Raw genomic sequence first — 14,550 nt, 5'->3', positions numbered from 1 at the left:
TGTTCAATCACATCTAACCCTAATATCACTCTGGATCTAAAGTCTCTATCTCAGGGCCATTCAAGCCTGGTAAACTAACAAGTTGACCTTAAATACTGGGAAAACTCAAATCATCAGGATAGATTGGTTTTCATCTCCATCTTTTCAGTAGGAGCTACATCTTGACAATTTTACAATCCCAATTATGCAGGAAGTTAGGAATTAAGGGTCATAGTTGATCAACATCTTTCTTTTAAACCTCAAGTGAAGCTCATTTTTCAAGCTTCGTGTACTGCGAAGGCTTAAGCCTTTCGTAGAGGTTAAGGGTTTTCATACCGGCTTCGACTTTTCGTGCTCTGCTGGTGGTTCAAAACTCTGCAGCCCTCTCCTGCTTACTGGGTCTTCAAGGTGTGATCACACAACTCCTGTTTTCTCCTTACACTGACTACCTATTGAATCACCTGTGACATTTAAATTACTTACATTAGTACACAAAGCTTTAAATGCTGTGTCCATGCTCTTTTAAAAATCTACAGGCCACAATAGAATTTATGTTCTGCTGGGCGTCTATTAAATATTCCTTCTGTGCACCTTATTAGGCTGTCTGAATCATGCAAAAGATTGTTTGCTGTGGCAGGCGCTGTGGTGTGGAATATTCTACCTGAGGTACTGCACAGGCAGCAACGTCCTAGGACCTTTCAAAAGGATTTAAAGACCTATACGTTTAAGCAAGCATTTCCTCGGGTACTCTGAAGCTAGTGGTTAGGCTTGGGCTAGATTTTCTGCTTTTGGATCTGGTTCTACTCATTGCTCTGTGCGTCAATTTTATGTTTGGGTTTTATGTATTGTTTCATGGTTTTATTATTGGAATTTTAATTACGAATGTTTTTACTGTAAACCACTTAGAACTGTAGACAGACAATGTGGTGTATAAATGCTTTAATAAACAAACAAATCAAAACTCATGTCTATAGCCCCTCTCTCAATTACTCTGCAATGCCTGGAGCGCTGGCTTTTTGTGTACGCTAATGATGTTTCTGATGTAGAGTGAATTCCTCATGGGACATAGGAGGAGCCCTCAAGGGGACAGACTCCGTAGCAGCAGCGGAAAATATTTCGCCATGGAAAGGGCATGAATGTGTGGCATGTCCTCCCAATGGAGGAGGTGTAGACAAAACAGTAACAGATTTCAAGAAACACAGACTCCCAAAGATGTGAAGGAGTGAGGGGAAAGCCAGAGAGCGCCTGAGGCCTATGTCACTGAACCAGGAGTGACATTGGGCAGAACAGATAGGCCTAATCATCCTTATCTGTTGTCATGGTCTCTATTTCTATGCTAGGATAAGTAAAAGAAAGAACTATCATCCCATACACAGTCCCTATAAGGCTGCACTTACTTCTCCCATGCAGATATTATAACCCACAGCTACTACACTGCTGAACATATCACCCGGCACAGACAAACGCTAAGACCCTGGGTTAAGAGACACCCTGTAACCCCGTACACAGAGAGCAGGAGGGGGAAATTTTGTTGCTGTGGCTCCACTGGAGGCCACGTGAAAACTGCCCGGGAAGCCCGGTACCAAAGGGGAATCTGCCCATGCTCCGTCCTTTGAGAACGTGGGTCTGCACCAGCCAAACATCGCTGCTGTTTTACGGCAGGTATGACAGATGCACAGCGATTGAAAGACTTCGCAGCACCCGAGATTTTGGTCATTCCAGGGCCGGCAGAATTTACCCGGGGGAACTGCTTAGTCAGATCTCTTTGAAAACTGCTGGGTTCGCCATAAATGTTAGAGCCAAAAGGTCTTTCTGGGTTTAGCACCAAGGAAGAAAACTGCAGGAAATATAAATGACAAGAGATAAAGACCCAATGGGCCAGGCAGTCTGCCCAGCAAGTTGCAGGTGACCCCCATATTCCATCTAAGGTTAGCCCTTTTCTTCATTTCCTAGGGATCCTCTGTGTTTCTCCTACGCTCTTTTGAAGTGCATGACGGTCCTCATGGTCACCACCTCTTTTGGGAGGTCATTCCATGCATCCACCAGCCTTTCCGCGAAGAACGATTTCACGATGTTGGTTTCCCAGGCTACGCCCTTGGATTTTCGGCTCCTGAAGCCCCGTTCTACAGCCTCTTTCCTTGGAAGATTTAAGAAGGCAGCCTTCTTTGATTAGCCCCTGATGCACATGCTGACATTCGAACTACTGAGTCCATGGCTCTCGTTTGTAATTGTGACGACTACTTGTTTTTATTGTGACTGTTTGTATGTAACCTGCCCCGAACTTTGGAGGGTGTGGGGATAGAAGTGATTTAAATACATTTAAAAAATAAACAAAACAGCTTCCTTTCTGTTGGAAAAGGTTTGATTCTCGTGCGTCATTTTTACCTTTAAGGTATTTAAAAGTTGGTATCGTATCTCCCCTGCCTCTCCTCTCCTCCAGGGTCTACATATTGAGATCCTTCACCTCTCCTCATAAGTCTTCTCATACTGACCCCACACCCTTTTGGCCGCCCTTCTCTGGACCGCCTCCATCCTGCCTCTATCCTTTTTGAGGTACGGGCTCCAGTACTGAGCACAGTACTCCAGGTGAGGCCTCACCAAGGACCTGTACAAGGGGATCACCACCTCCTTTTTCTTACTGGTGATTCCTCTCTCTATGCAGCCCAGCATTTTTCTGGCTTTAGCTATCGTCTTGTCACACTGCTTCACCGACTTCAGATCGTTAGACACTATCACCCCAAGGTCTCTCTCCTGCTCCGTGCACATCAGTCTCTTGCCCGTCGTCATGTACAGCTCCCATAGAAGAAAACAAGTATTTTGTAAATATGTAAATTTGTCGAGTATATTTAGTTTGCATTCCCCCCACCCTCCTCAGCTCCTTTGTTATCAACCTCCTCCCTCCCTCGCTTCCCTGTTCTACTGGTTACTTGTTACATGTAAAGCCTGTTGCTTGTTGCGTTCTCTGTAAACCGACGAGATGTTCCCAACGTGCGTCGGTATATAAATGCCTTTAAATAAATAAATAAATAAATAAGTAAGTAAGTATTTTCAAAAGTTCATTTTAAATTGGTACATCGTTAGAGCCTTGTAAAAACCAGCGAGTGGTATCTTTAGACGGATGTATCTGGGAGATGGGGAGTGGTAATAGAGTGGCAAGTGAAAGTGGCATTTCGGCACATCACGTCAACCCCCACAGCGGGGCCCCTGCTTTTAAATTCACTATAAAAGATGCAATAAGAAAAAAAAAAATCACAAAATACCTTCTGTACAATAAAAAAAAAAGTAGTTTCAATCACCCATTAAAACTACAATTAAAATTATTTGATAGCCTTATTCAACCTTCTATATGGATATGAGCCTGAAGTCTATACAAAAAAGGGACAGAATCTAAGTCATTAAGTTATTTATCCTATCCCCATACAATTCTTTTTACTCCCCACTGTTCCTCTTTTTTCTCTCTCCCAGTTATTCTACCCCTGGTTTTTTGTAACTGCTTCCCCTTTGCACCAGTTTAGTTCTACTGTTCTATGCACCCCTTGTTTCTATGTAAACCAGCATGATGTGACCTGTTCTTGAATGCAGGTATATAAAAAACCTAAATAAATAAATAAATAAATATAAATCCTGCACCTCCAGTTCGGTAGCACACACTCCACGTCCAGAGACATTTCCCCTTACAACGTACAAAAAAATATATTCAAATTCTGGTGTTACCTCAGAAACAGTAACACAAGTACCTTCAACACCAAACACTTTGTGAAGCAACACCAAACCTTGCAAGGGAGACACTCAGAATCTCCATAGCAAACCTATAATGCAATAGCGCTGACTCCCAGGACTCCAACAGCAGCAGCCCTGCCTAGGACATTGCAGCAATTCAAGCATTACTATAGGAGCTCCTATTGGAAAAATACTATAAGCACTTAAAATATGCCCATACTGGGTCAGACCAAGGCTCCATCAAGCCCAGCATCCTGTTTCCAACAGAGGCCAAACCAGGCCACAAGAACCTGGCAAGTACCCAAACATTAGATAGATCCCACGCTACTATTGCTAATCAATTAGTAGCAGTTTATGGATTTTTCCTCAAGGAACTTATCCAAACCTTTTTTAAACCCAGTTATACTAACTGTTGTAACCACATCCTCTGGCAATGAATTCCAGAGCTTAACTATGCATTGAGTGAAAAAGAATTTTCTTCAATTTGTTTTAAATGAGCTACTTGCTAACTTCATGGAGTGCCCCCTAGTCCTTCTATTATCTGAGAGAGTAAATAACCGATTCACCTTAACTTGTTCAAGTCCTTTCATGATTTTGTAGATCTCTATCATATCCCCCCCTCAGCCGTCTCTTCTCCAAACTGAACAGCCCTAACCTCTTTAGTCTTTCCTCATAGGGGAACCATTCCTTGCCCTTTATCATTTTGGTCGCCCTTCTCTGCACCTTCTCCATCGCAACTATATCTTTTTTGAGATGTGGCGACCAGAATTGTACACAGTATTCAAGATGCGGTCTCACCATGGAGCGATACAGAGGCATTATGACATTTTCAGTTTTATTCATCATTCCCTTCCTAATAATTCCTAACATTCTGTTTGCTTTTTTGACTGCTGCAGCACATGGAACAGACGATTTCAATGTGTTATCCACTATGACGCCTAGATCTCTTTCCTGGGTGGTAGCACCTAATATGGAATCTAACATCGTGTAACTACAGCAAGGGTTATTTTTCCTTATATGCATCACCTTGCAGTTGTCCACATTAAATTTCATCTGCCATTTGGAAGCCCAATCTTCCAGTCTCTCAAGGTCCTCCTGCAATTTATCACAATCTGCTTGTGATTTAACTACTCTGCAAAATTTAGTGTCGTCTGCAAATTTGATCACCACTGGTCGTACCTCTTTCCAGATCATTTATAAATATATTAAAAAGCACCGATCCAAGTACAGATCCCTGAAGCACTCCACTGTTTACCTTTTTGCACTGAAAAAAACTGACCATTTAATCCTACTCTGTTCCTGTCTTTGAACCAGCTTGCACTCCACAAAAGGACATCACCTCCTAGCCCATGACTTTTTATGGATACCAACCCAGATATCACAAGCCAGCACAGGAGTAGGCAACTCCAGATCTCGAGTGCCACAAACAGGTCTGGCTTCCAGGAGATGCACAATAAATATGCATGAGATATATTTGCATACAGTGGAGGCAATGCATGTAACTATATCTCATGCATAATCATTATGGATAGCTTGAAAACCAGACTCAAGGACCAGAAATGCCTACCCCGGCGCTAGCAGAGTCCCTCACCTTGGTTGCACCCACAGACCATAGACTGATACTTATTTAATATTAAACAAGGAAGCATGAATTAGAAACAGAAACATGCAGATGAAAACTGAAATGGAAACACCAAGAAATTAGAGAAATGGATGCACGGCCTAATGCACTGAGCAAAATACAAAGATATAAGAAATGCACATTCCCAAAGTTAACACACTCCACTCTCTAAAAACCGAAAAGAAAATCTTTCCTTTTCTACCTTTGTTGTCTGGGCATTTCATTTAATTTTTAGGTCCTTGTCTCTTTTAGGTCTTCCCTCTAAGATTCTTTTCTAGGGTCTTCGTTCCATTTTTTTCTCTCTTCTCCCATCTCCTTCCCTACATTGGTCTCTGATATTTACCTTCCCTTTTTATCTTATTTCTCTTTTTCTCGTCTGCCTCTCTCTCCTAAATAGCTACATTTCACCTCTCACCTACCTACCAGCTTTCTACCCCTCACTCACCCCTCCCATTGCCTCATCTCTAACTCCTTCCACCCTCTCCCCAACTCTCATGTACCTTACTCTGCCTATCATGGCCTCACAAGCCCCAGGGCATTTCCTGTCTCTCATTCTCTCCTTGGTCTTTAACCTGTCTCTTTCTTCCCTCTTTTACTACCTTCCCAGGACCATTCTCACCCTCCCATACCCTTCACAAACCCATCCCTTTCCACTGCCTCTCACCCTCTCTCCAGTCCTCCACAGCCCCACTCCCCACCCTCCTTTGCTTACCCCATCTCATACCCCCAAACCCATCCACACTCATACTCACCAAGCTTCCAAGTTCCCCCAGCCTTCCAAATCCCTGCTCACTCTCTGTCCACACTTTCTCCCTTCTCGGCATCCCCCACTATCTCCAAGTCAGAACTCCCCCACACATTCTGAGCCCTTGCTCTTAACTCCAGATTCCCCAGTCCCCAATCTTCCCCTTCTCCTGCTCTCCCCAGGCTCCATGTCCTCGCTATTGCTCTATTCTCTCACCCACGTCTCTGCTCTTCCCCTCCTCTCCCTCCCCAGTTTCCAAGTCATTCTTCTTCCCTCTCTCCTCCAGCCCATTTCTGAGTCCCGGCATTCCCCTGACTACTCAAGTCCTCACTCTCTCCCCTTTAGCCACGACAGCCTGACTCCTCTAACCCATCCTGCAGCTGCCTCTAGCTTTGGCTGTGATCCCTTTTCCCTGCACACCTCTCTGCAGGAGAAGCAGCCAGGCTGGGGTTGCAAGTCACTTTTTTTTCGGGCAGGCACTTGTGGCCCCAGCCACCCCATAATGATGCCTCTAAAGTCAGCCCCAGTCCATTAAATTCAATTATTAGATTACAGCAGGGCCCAGAGGGCGTAACTCAGCTATGTGACTCAGAGTCAAGGTAGAGTGTAACGTCAGCGAGAGCACTTCCTGCCAGATCTTCGCGTGCCCACATCTGGTCCGAAAGGAGAGCAATGCATGGCTTGTTATTGCTTGTGAGCTGCTATCATTACAGAGGATCCTGTGTGGGTGGCTGAAGTGTTGCCAGTAAACAGAGACAGAGCTGCGTGTGCTCTCGAAAAGCAGCAGCTCCCTTTCATCAGGCCCAGGCTGAAAATAATTACAGTATGAAGTAATCCTAGCTCTCTGATTTGTGTATATACAAATACCTCACCCCCCATTAACAGCTGCAAAGGAGAAAGTCCACTACACCAACAAGAGTCTTGCTAAACTAAAGGGAGGAACAGTCTGCTCCAAGACTGCACCCTTGTCATTCTTCCAAGAGCTTTCTGAGTCACAATTCTGTGACTTTTAGTCGTTGAAATGGGATGGGACTGGCCCTGTGGACTGTGCATTGAAGCACGAGGGAGCTGCAGAGACCCTCTTGCTCTGTCTTTGTTCTTGAACTTACATTGCAAAGTATTGGGGTATTTATATTCTCTGCTACTACCATTTACAGTTCCCATAATGCCCCAGGATGGGGGGGGGGGGGGGGGAGGTCAAACATCCAGGATGGGCCTAAGGTTTCCCTCCTTGGACTGGTTCATGTGGCACCACGGAGCATCTGGTTTTGGAGCCCTACCTGTTCAGGCTGCTCAAGCCTGGGCATGACCCAGAGGTGGCACAACCAGGCCCAGGAAGGGTAGGGAGCACGGCTGCTGCTTCTACGACCTCCCCTGACGAGGGCGTGTCTTAGAGGAGGCACCCTGCCAGCCCTCAGGTTGGCGAGGCTTGTCTGGGAAGGAGGAGCTGAAGATGGAAGGATAAAAAGTTTGAAAATCCGCCCGGCGTGCGAAAGGCCGGGATTTGTGTGTGCTGGGGGTTTGAAAATCTACCCCTACGTTAGCTGATTAAGTTACATCCAGATAACTGGATATCTTTGACCATTGGGCCCAAGATATCTCCAACATAAATTTCACCTTTTTCCTAAATAACTAGGTAGAGCACATCCTGGACCAGAGATGCAAACGAAATGCAGTGCCCCCTCCCCCACATTTGGTCACATCTGTCATACATAGATCCTGGATTCCTGCCTGGTGTTAAAGGCTCTTGCACCAGTTGCCAAGTAAGGAGACAACCACACTGCCAGCCAGTGACTCAGAGACACACCCTCTCTCTGACACACACACCTTCTCTGACACACACACCTTCTCTCACACACACACCTTCTCTCACACACACACACACTCTCACACACACACACACTCTCACACACACACACACACACACACACAGAGGCTCCCACTCTCACACACACACCCTCTCTCTGACTGACACACACACACACCCTCTCTGACACACACACACACACATTTGGTTGTTCACTTGGCAGACCGATGCAACAACCCGAGCATTCAAACTGCTGAAATTCAGTGCAGTTTCTTCACACACGGCTTCAACATGTTTTATAACTCCAGATGGAGCAAGCTAATGCATCAGGAGTTTATAAAGGCACAGCCTCATGTATCGCGAGATCAGCAGAAAGGAAGTGCTAGCCCCGCAATTTTTTAATGCCATGGGGCTGGCACAGGACAAGGCGCAGCAGCTGAACGGGCTCCCTCCTGCCCCTGGTCAGATCATGCAAGGGCCTCTTCTTGTCTTTGCTGCCGATGGGATGGGGGTCCATGGGTGGCCCTCTTTCTTTTTTGGGTGAGAGTATGTGTGCGTGTGAAAGAACGGGTGTGTGAGTGAGAGGATGTGTGTGTGTGAAAGAACGGGTGTGTGAGTGAGAGGATGTGTGTGTGTGAAAGAACGGGTGTGTGAGTGAGAGGATGTGTGTGTGTGAAAGAGCGGGTGTGTGAGTGAGAGGATGTGTGTGTGTGAAAGAGCGGGTGTGTGAGTGAGAGGATGTGTGCGTGTGTGTGTGTGTGTGTGAAAGAGCGGGTGTGTGAGTGAGAGGATGTGTGCGTGTGTGTGTGTGTGTGTGTGAAAGAGCGGGTGTGTGAGTGAGAGGATGTGTGCGTGTGAAAGAACGGGTGTGTGAGTGAGAGGATGTGTGTGTGTGAAAGAGCGGGTGTGTGAGTGAGAGGATGTGTGTGTGTGAAAGAGCGGGTGTGTGAGTGAGAGGATGTGTGCGTGTGTGTGTGTGTGTGTGAAAGAGCGGGTGTGTGAGTGAGAGGATGTGTGCGTGTGTGTGTGTGTGTGTGTGAAAGAGCGGGTGTGTGAGTGAGAGGATGTGTGCGTGTGAAAGAACGGGTGTGTGAATGAGAGGATGTGTGTGTGTGTGTGTGTGTGTGTGTGTGTGAAAGAGCGGGTGTGTGAGCGAGAGGATGTGTGTGTGTGAAAGAGCGGGTGTGTGAGCGAGAGGAAGGAGAAAGATCCCCCCCCCTCCCCAATCCACGGAAATCTCAGGGTGACTGGAAAACAAAAGTTCCCAGGTATGTCAATGTTTGACTGGGAGAAGATGAGGAAAGTACTGCAGAGCTGAGTCAGGGCAGTGACAGAGAGGTTAAGCAGGAAAAGGTCACTCCTGGCTATTGCTGACCTTCTCCCTGCCCTGCACAGCAGCCCCGTGAAGATATCATTCCTGAGTCAGAGGAGGCCGGGCAGTTAACTCCTGAGAGCAGAAGGTGAGAGGTGGCTGAGTCATTCTCCTTCCCCCGCAAAGAGAGGGTTGGTAGACAGGAACAAAAGGGAAAGAGAGAGATGAAACCTTTACTAAGGCTGCAGTGTGTGAGTGTGTGTGTGAGTGTGAGTGAGTGAGTGTGTGTGTGTGAGTTGGTTTTTGCTTTCAAGGCCGCCTGCAGGCAGACAGGATCTGCACTGGAAACTTTACTCCATCTCTGCTCAGCAGTAAAAGGTTTCCAGCGCTAAGAAAAACGGGCTAGGCCACCGCACCTCCCTGCATTAGGGAGTCCTGCTTACTGCCCTCATTTGCATGGGACTTCCGGGCGAGGGTGCCAAGCAGGACAGGCACTTCTAGAGTCACATTTTGTGCACTTAAACCCCTTCCTGCTCTGGCAGTAAGGTTTCTGCTTGCATGGTAAAACACAGGCGCTTGTATTACTATTGCGCACACAACCGCCTCAGCTGGGGGCGTGATGCAATAAAAGAATGCGCTGCTGTGCTAAAAAGGACGCACCGGGGGAAATTGTGCATCCCTAGCGCGCCAAAGCATCGGGCGCCCAGGTTAGGAAAATGGACGCTCAATACGAGCGTCGTTTCATCCTGCCGCTGCAGGAGTTCATAAGCTGGCTGATCCGACGTGACTTGAGAGAGGACACCTTACGTACTTACACCAGGGAATGGCCAGCAGCAAAAGAGAGTAAAAAAGCTGCACAATAAGAAGAGACGTCATTTAAATGGGAAGCACAGAAAGCAGCAGTATTGGTTGGGTTTTGAGCTGAGCCCTGCACTTGTGGGCTGACTTAAGCCCAGCTTCAGGACTGACATTAATTAAATTTGCCGAGCGGTGATTTTCTACATGGGGGGGTAAGAGCTAATTGCCTCATCTACATGTGATGAGCACTAATAGCTACGTGCATTTTAGACGCACTAATCATAACGCTTGCCATACTGGGTCAGACCAAGGGTCCATCTTGCTCAATATCCTCTTTCCAACAGAGGCCAATCCAGGCCACAAGAACCTGGCAGGATCCCAAGGGGTAGATAAGATTCCAAGCTGCTTATCCCAAGAATAAGTAGTGGATTTCTGAAACTCTCCCTTAACAATGCTCTCATGCATATTCATTGTAGATATCCTGAAAACCTGGCCAGTTTGTGGAACTTGAGGACTGGAGTTCACCATCACTAGTCTAAGATGTTGTCAGCCTTTAGGCCCACAAAGCCTTCCTCCCCTCAATGGCTCCTCAAAAGTCCAAAACTGGCCATGTGACGTCCAGTCAGGATGTGCTGCTGAGAAGAAGTTTCCCACATCATCAGACATTTTTAAATATACACAGCAGAGACTTTACCATTCCTGAACTGGTGGCTGGTGATGGGGCCTGTGTGACAAGATCTGCTCAAACTCACCATGAAAAAAATGATACACTGAAAGAAGCTAGATGGCTGCATCAGCGACTCCTTCATTCCTGAACTTAAAAGAACTGGGGTGAGAGATTCCATGAGCTGTTTCTGCTACGCTGGAAGACTGATTAAGTAAGTTGCAATCCTCTCTAGATGAGAGCAGAGCGGGGATGGAGAAACAAACTGAACGAATCGCAGATTTTGATCACAGAATGCCGGTGTAAGAGATCTCTTTGGAACAGTTGTAGATATTAAAGGAAAATGCGGCACTGCTGGAGCGTGTTGAGGATCAAGAAAACATAGCTCGCAGAAGCAGCATTCAGATAGTTGGCTTCCTGGCGCGCGTGAAAGATCCAGAGCTGTTGCAATTCGTTCAGGTGTGGCTGCCTGAAGCGTTAAGTCCTGGCACTGGTTACAGAGCCAGTGGTGATGGAAAGGGTTCATTGGACAGGACCTCCGCAGGGAGAAATGACGAGACCGAGGACAATTATGTGGAAAAGGTACAACTAATGCAAGCCTATAAATACACAAAAACAAAGATGTGCTGTATGAAGGCAGGTTTGCTAACTCCCAGAATTCAAACAGTAACAGCCCTAAGAAGTAACACTGCAAATATTATGCTGGACCCTAGAACACCAATACACCTTCTGTTGGAAAATAGAACAAGCTGGACTGTTAGATTCCTGCATAAAAATTTACTTATGTTCCATTGCTTATAAACTGTCAGTAGTGGACGGATTCTAACTAGCCCCCCTTTTGAGGCACAATATTTATTTTATTGTATTTTTAATGTTTGTTTAGATTGTTTTCTGACTAGTTTTACCTTTTATTGTTGTAGTTATGATTTTATGTTTTTATTATGAATGTGTTTTTTGTAAACTGCTTAGACCCACTTCCATTCTATAAGCAGGATATAAAAATGTTTAAATAAATACATGCTTGCAGAATGTTTCACCTAGGCCACGCATGCACAATACAGACAAACCATAACCAAATACAGACTAGGGGACCACAATTAGGAGGAGAAGGACTAGATTAGGGAACAGAGTGCTTAGCAGTGTGGTCTTCAGTTTCATCCCCTCTCTGTCCTGTCCCTGAATGGCAGAAGAAGAACTGGACTAGGGTGTAGCATGGCTCTTCTTTCTAAGTTTTGTCTGCTCCAGGCTCACCCCCTTCCCCTTCTATTCTCTGCCTCCTGTCTGGGATGGGAGGGACTGGAGCAGAAAGCAGAAGGCTGAGACTGGCTAATAGAGTCCTCTGGGCAGAGCCCAGTGTGCTCATGCCATAGTCCTCCTGCTATGCAGGGCTCGGGCAGCGGCCTCTTTCAAATGTCACTTATAGAGATACTGAAGAGAAGGTGACTTCGTACTTATCGTCGTGGTACATTGCTGATCACGTTTCCTTCACCAGAGTGGACCCTCTGACGACCACTCTCCGAGTCCTGTTCTTCAGCTAATTTTGCACCTAGGTTTATTCATTTTTGTTCCCGTGCGCCAGCTGACTCGCTTGCTTACCAGTCTTCCATGTGGAACAGCAGAGATGGAAAAACCCCAGGCCCAAGTGCCAGGAGCAGATGTTCTGCCAGGCCCCACAATCAGGACCTGTTGTCTTTTCATAGATGCCCACACCTAACGTATATTACAACAGAACTAATACCATATGGGTTTCAAGTATCTTTTTTTGCAGGGTTTTCTGTTTGGCACCACAGCTATGCATGTAAATATAATATATATACTGAAAGTCGTATTTGTACCTCAGTAGATGGTCTTTGAATGTCCTTTTTCAGGTAAAATATGTTATTATAAATGCATAATTGTGTGTGCATGCAAGGCTATAAGGTTCACCTAAGGCAGTGCTTCCCAACCAGTGTGCCTTCAGACTTGTTAAGGCGTGCCACAGAAAAAAAAAGTTACCATTGCCTGATGCTCATATTCAGGCCAGCACCTGGGCTTTGCTCTCAGTGCCTTGCAGCAACAAGACACACCAGTGGTGGTTCTTAAATATGTAGGAGAGAACATGTGTAATCATGCAGGCCTCTTCTTAGCTACAGCATCAGCCCTAGAGTGTGGTGATTAATGGGCAACTATGCAGGGCGTGGAGAGCTGGAACCCACTTTGTGCAGCTTACAATGTCTAAGCTGTGCAACGTGGGCTCCAGCGCCTTTCCAGCCTCCGTCATCTTCAAGCCGAGTGCGATGGCACTAAGCACTGGAAGTGACTCACTCAGTGCTGGGAGCTGACTGCCCTCACCACACTGACTTCTGCCTTCTCTGCACTTATATATAGGCAGAGCTGGTCCTTCACCCCCATCTTTCCCTTTCTTTTAAAACTTGGAAGAGACTGGTGGGGCTTTCAGTGTGTCCTGGTTCTTCTTTTGGCTGTACGAGACCTCTCCGTGTCCGCAGTGCCTGCTCTGTGGAGGCTGGGGGTGCCAGAACAGTTTTGCTAATCTACAGTGGGTAAGAGCCTTGGCTGGGAAAAGGTTGGGAAACCCCGAGGTCGGGCACCTAATCCCCCTGCACAGGCCCTGGGTGAGATGTGGTGAGTGGAGCCCAGGTCCTGGTCTGGACCTCCACTTCAGGGCAGTGGTGACGAGCAGGTCTGAAAGAAGAGCAGTGTGCCAGGACACCACTAGTCAGGAAACACCGGGCTAAACTACAAGGAGCCATTATGAAAGCAAAAAACCTCTCGTAGGGAAATAAATACAAGCAGAAGGAAAAAGATCAGTACTGTTTTCAAAGGAAGAGGCTGAAAACGTAAGGGCAAAAAGATTAGCATGCAAAACATACAAATTACCCGTGGAAGCAGAAGACAGGGAAAAATCATCTAGAAAGGCGGGAAACAAAGCATTTTCAGACAAGTCAGTGAAATGAGATAAGACTGACAGGACAAAGAAAAGAAAAAGCTGAAATACCAAACACATATTTGTGTTCTGTGTTCAATAAAGGGGTCACAGAAAGTTAGAAGGGCTACATATGGTAGTAGAAAAGATCCCATACCATTCAAAGAAGAGGCATGGAAATAGCAAAGCAAAGGGGGCAAAGCTGCAGGGCCAGATGGGCTCCATCCTCCAGCTTAAGGAAGCTAAGGCAATTGATCTGTTCCACCTCTGGAGACAGGACTGGAGAAGGGCAGATGTCATTTCTCTTCATAAAAGCGAAAAAAGGGAGCTTGGAAGTGACAGACACAGAATCTAACCTTCGCAGTCACTGAATGGAGTCACTCCTAAAGAAATGGATAGGGAATGTCTCAAATCCAGCAGATTACCGGATCTGGTTTTACCAGCGGGAGATTATTTCAAACCTATCGAGTATCTTTTATGAGCGACCAGCAATTAAGAACGAGGCGAATGCTAGACAGTTTACTGGGATTTCAGCAAAATGTTTGACACTGTTCCACATAGGAGGCTAATAAATTGAACAGTCTAGGAGTGAGCGAGCCTCAAGGCAGTAAACTGAGGTAGAATGATGGACAACAAAGTGCAGATAAGAGTTATCATTGGTAAAATACCTTAGGGATCGGTCCTGGGTCAATACTGCAGAAGAGTTTGTAGGAAAGGGATGTTTTTCTGCAGATCACACCAAGAGGCATGATCTTATTAAAAAAAAAAAAAAGCTGTAGCAGGTTGTCAAACGTTTAGTAACCAAAATTTAATTCAAAAAGAAAAAAAAAAAAAATCAAAAAACGATAGTCATGCATTTGGGGTGCAGTAAAGTTACTGATGTGCATCAAACAGGAGAGAGATCTTAGGGTGGTATCTGCTGACCTTATGGCCTTAAAGTAAACACATTTTGCTAAACTGCAAATGACAGCATGAAAAAGC

The 14,550-nt window shown here is 46.0% G+C and overlaps 1 protein-coding gene across 3 annotated transcripts in view; it reads right to left on the bottom strand.

The window, feature by feature from the left end:
* LPAR2 (lysophosphatidic acid receptor 2) overlaps positions 1-14,550 on the bottom strand; it is a 49,072-nt gene that overhangs the window by 25,399 nt on the left and 9,123 nt on the right. The window lies entirely within an intron of this gene.

The sequence above is a fragment of the Rhinatrema bivittatum genome, chromosome 19 (assembly GCF_901001135.1).
Source record: "Rhinatrema bivittatum chromosome 19, aRhiBiv1.1, whole genome shotgun sequence".
Taxonomy (NCBI): domain Eukaryota; kingdom Metazoa; phylum Chordata; class Amphibia; order Gymnophiona; family Rhinatrematidae; genus Rhinatrema; species Rhinatrema bivittatum.
Note: the sequence above shows the minus strand (reverse complement) of the source record. Positions and strands in the feature narration are given on the sequence as shown.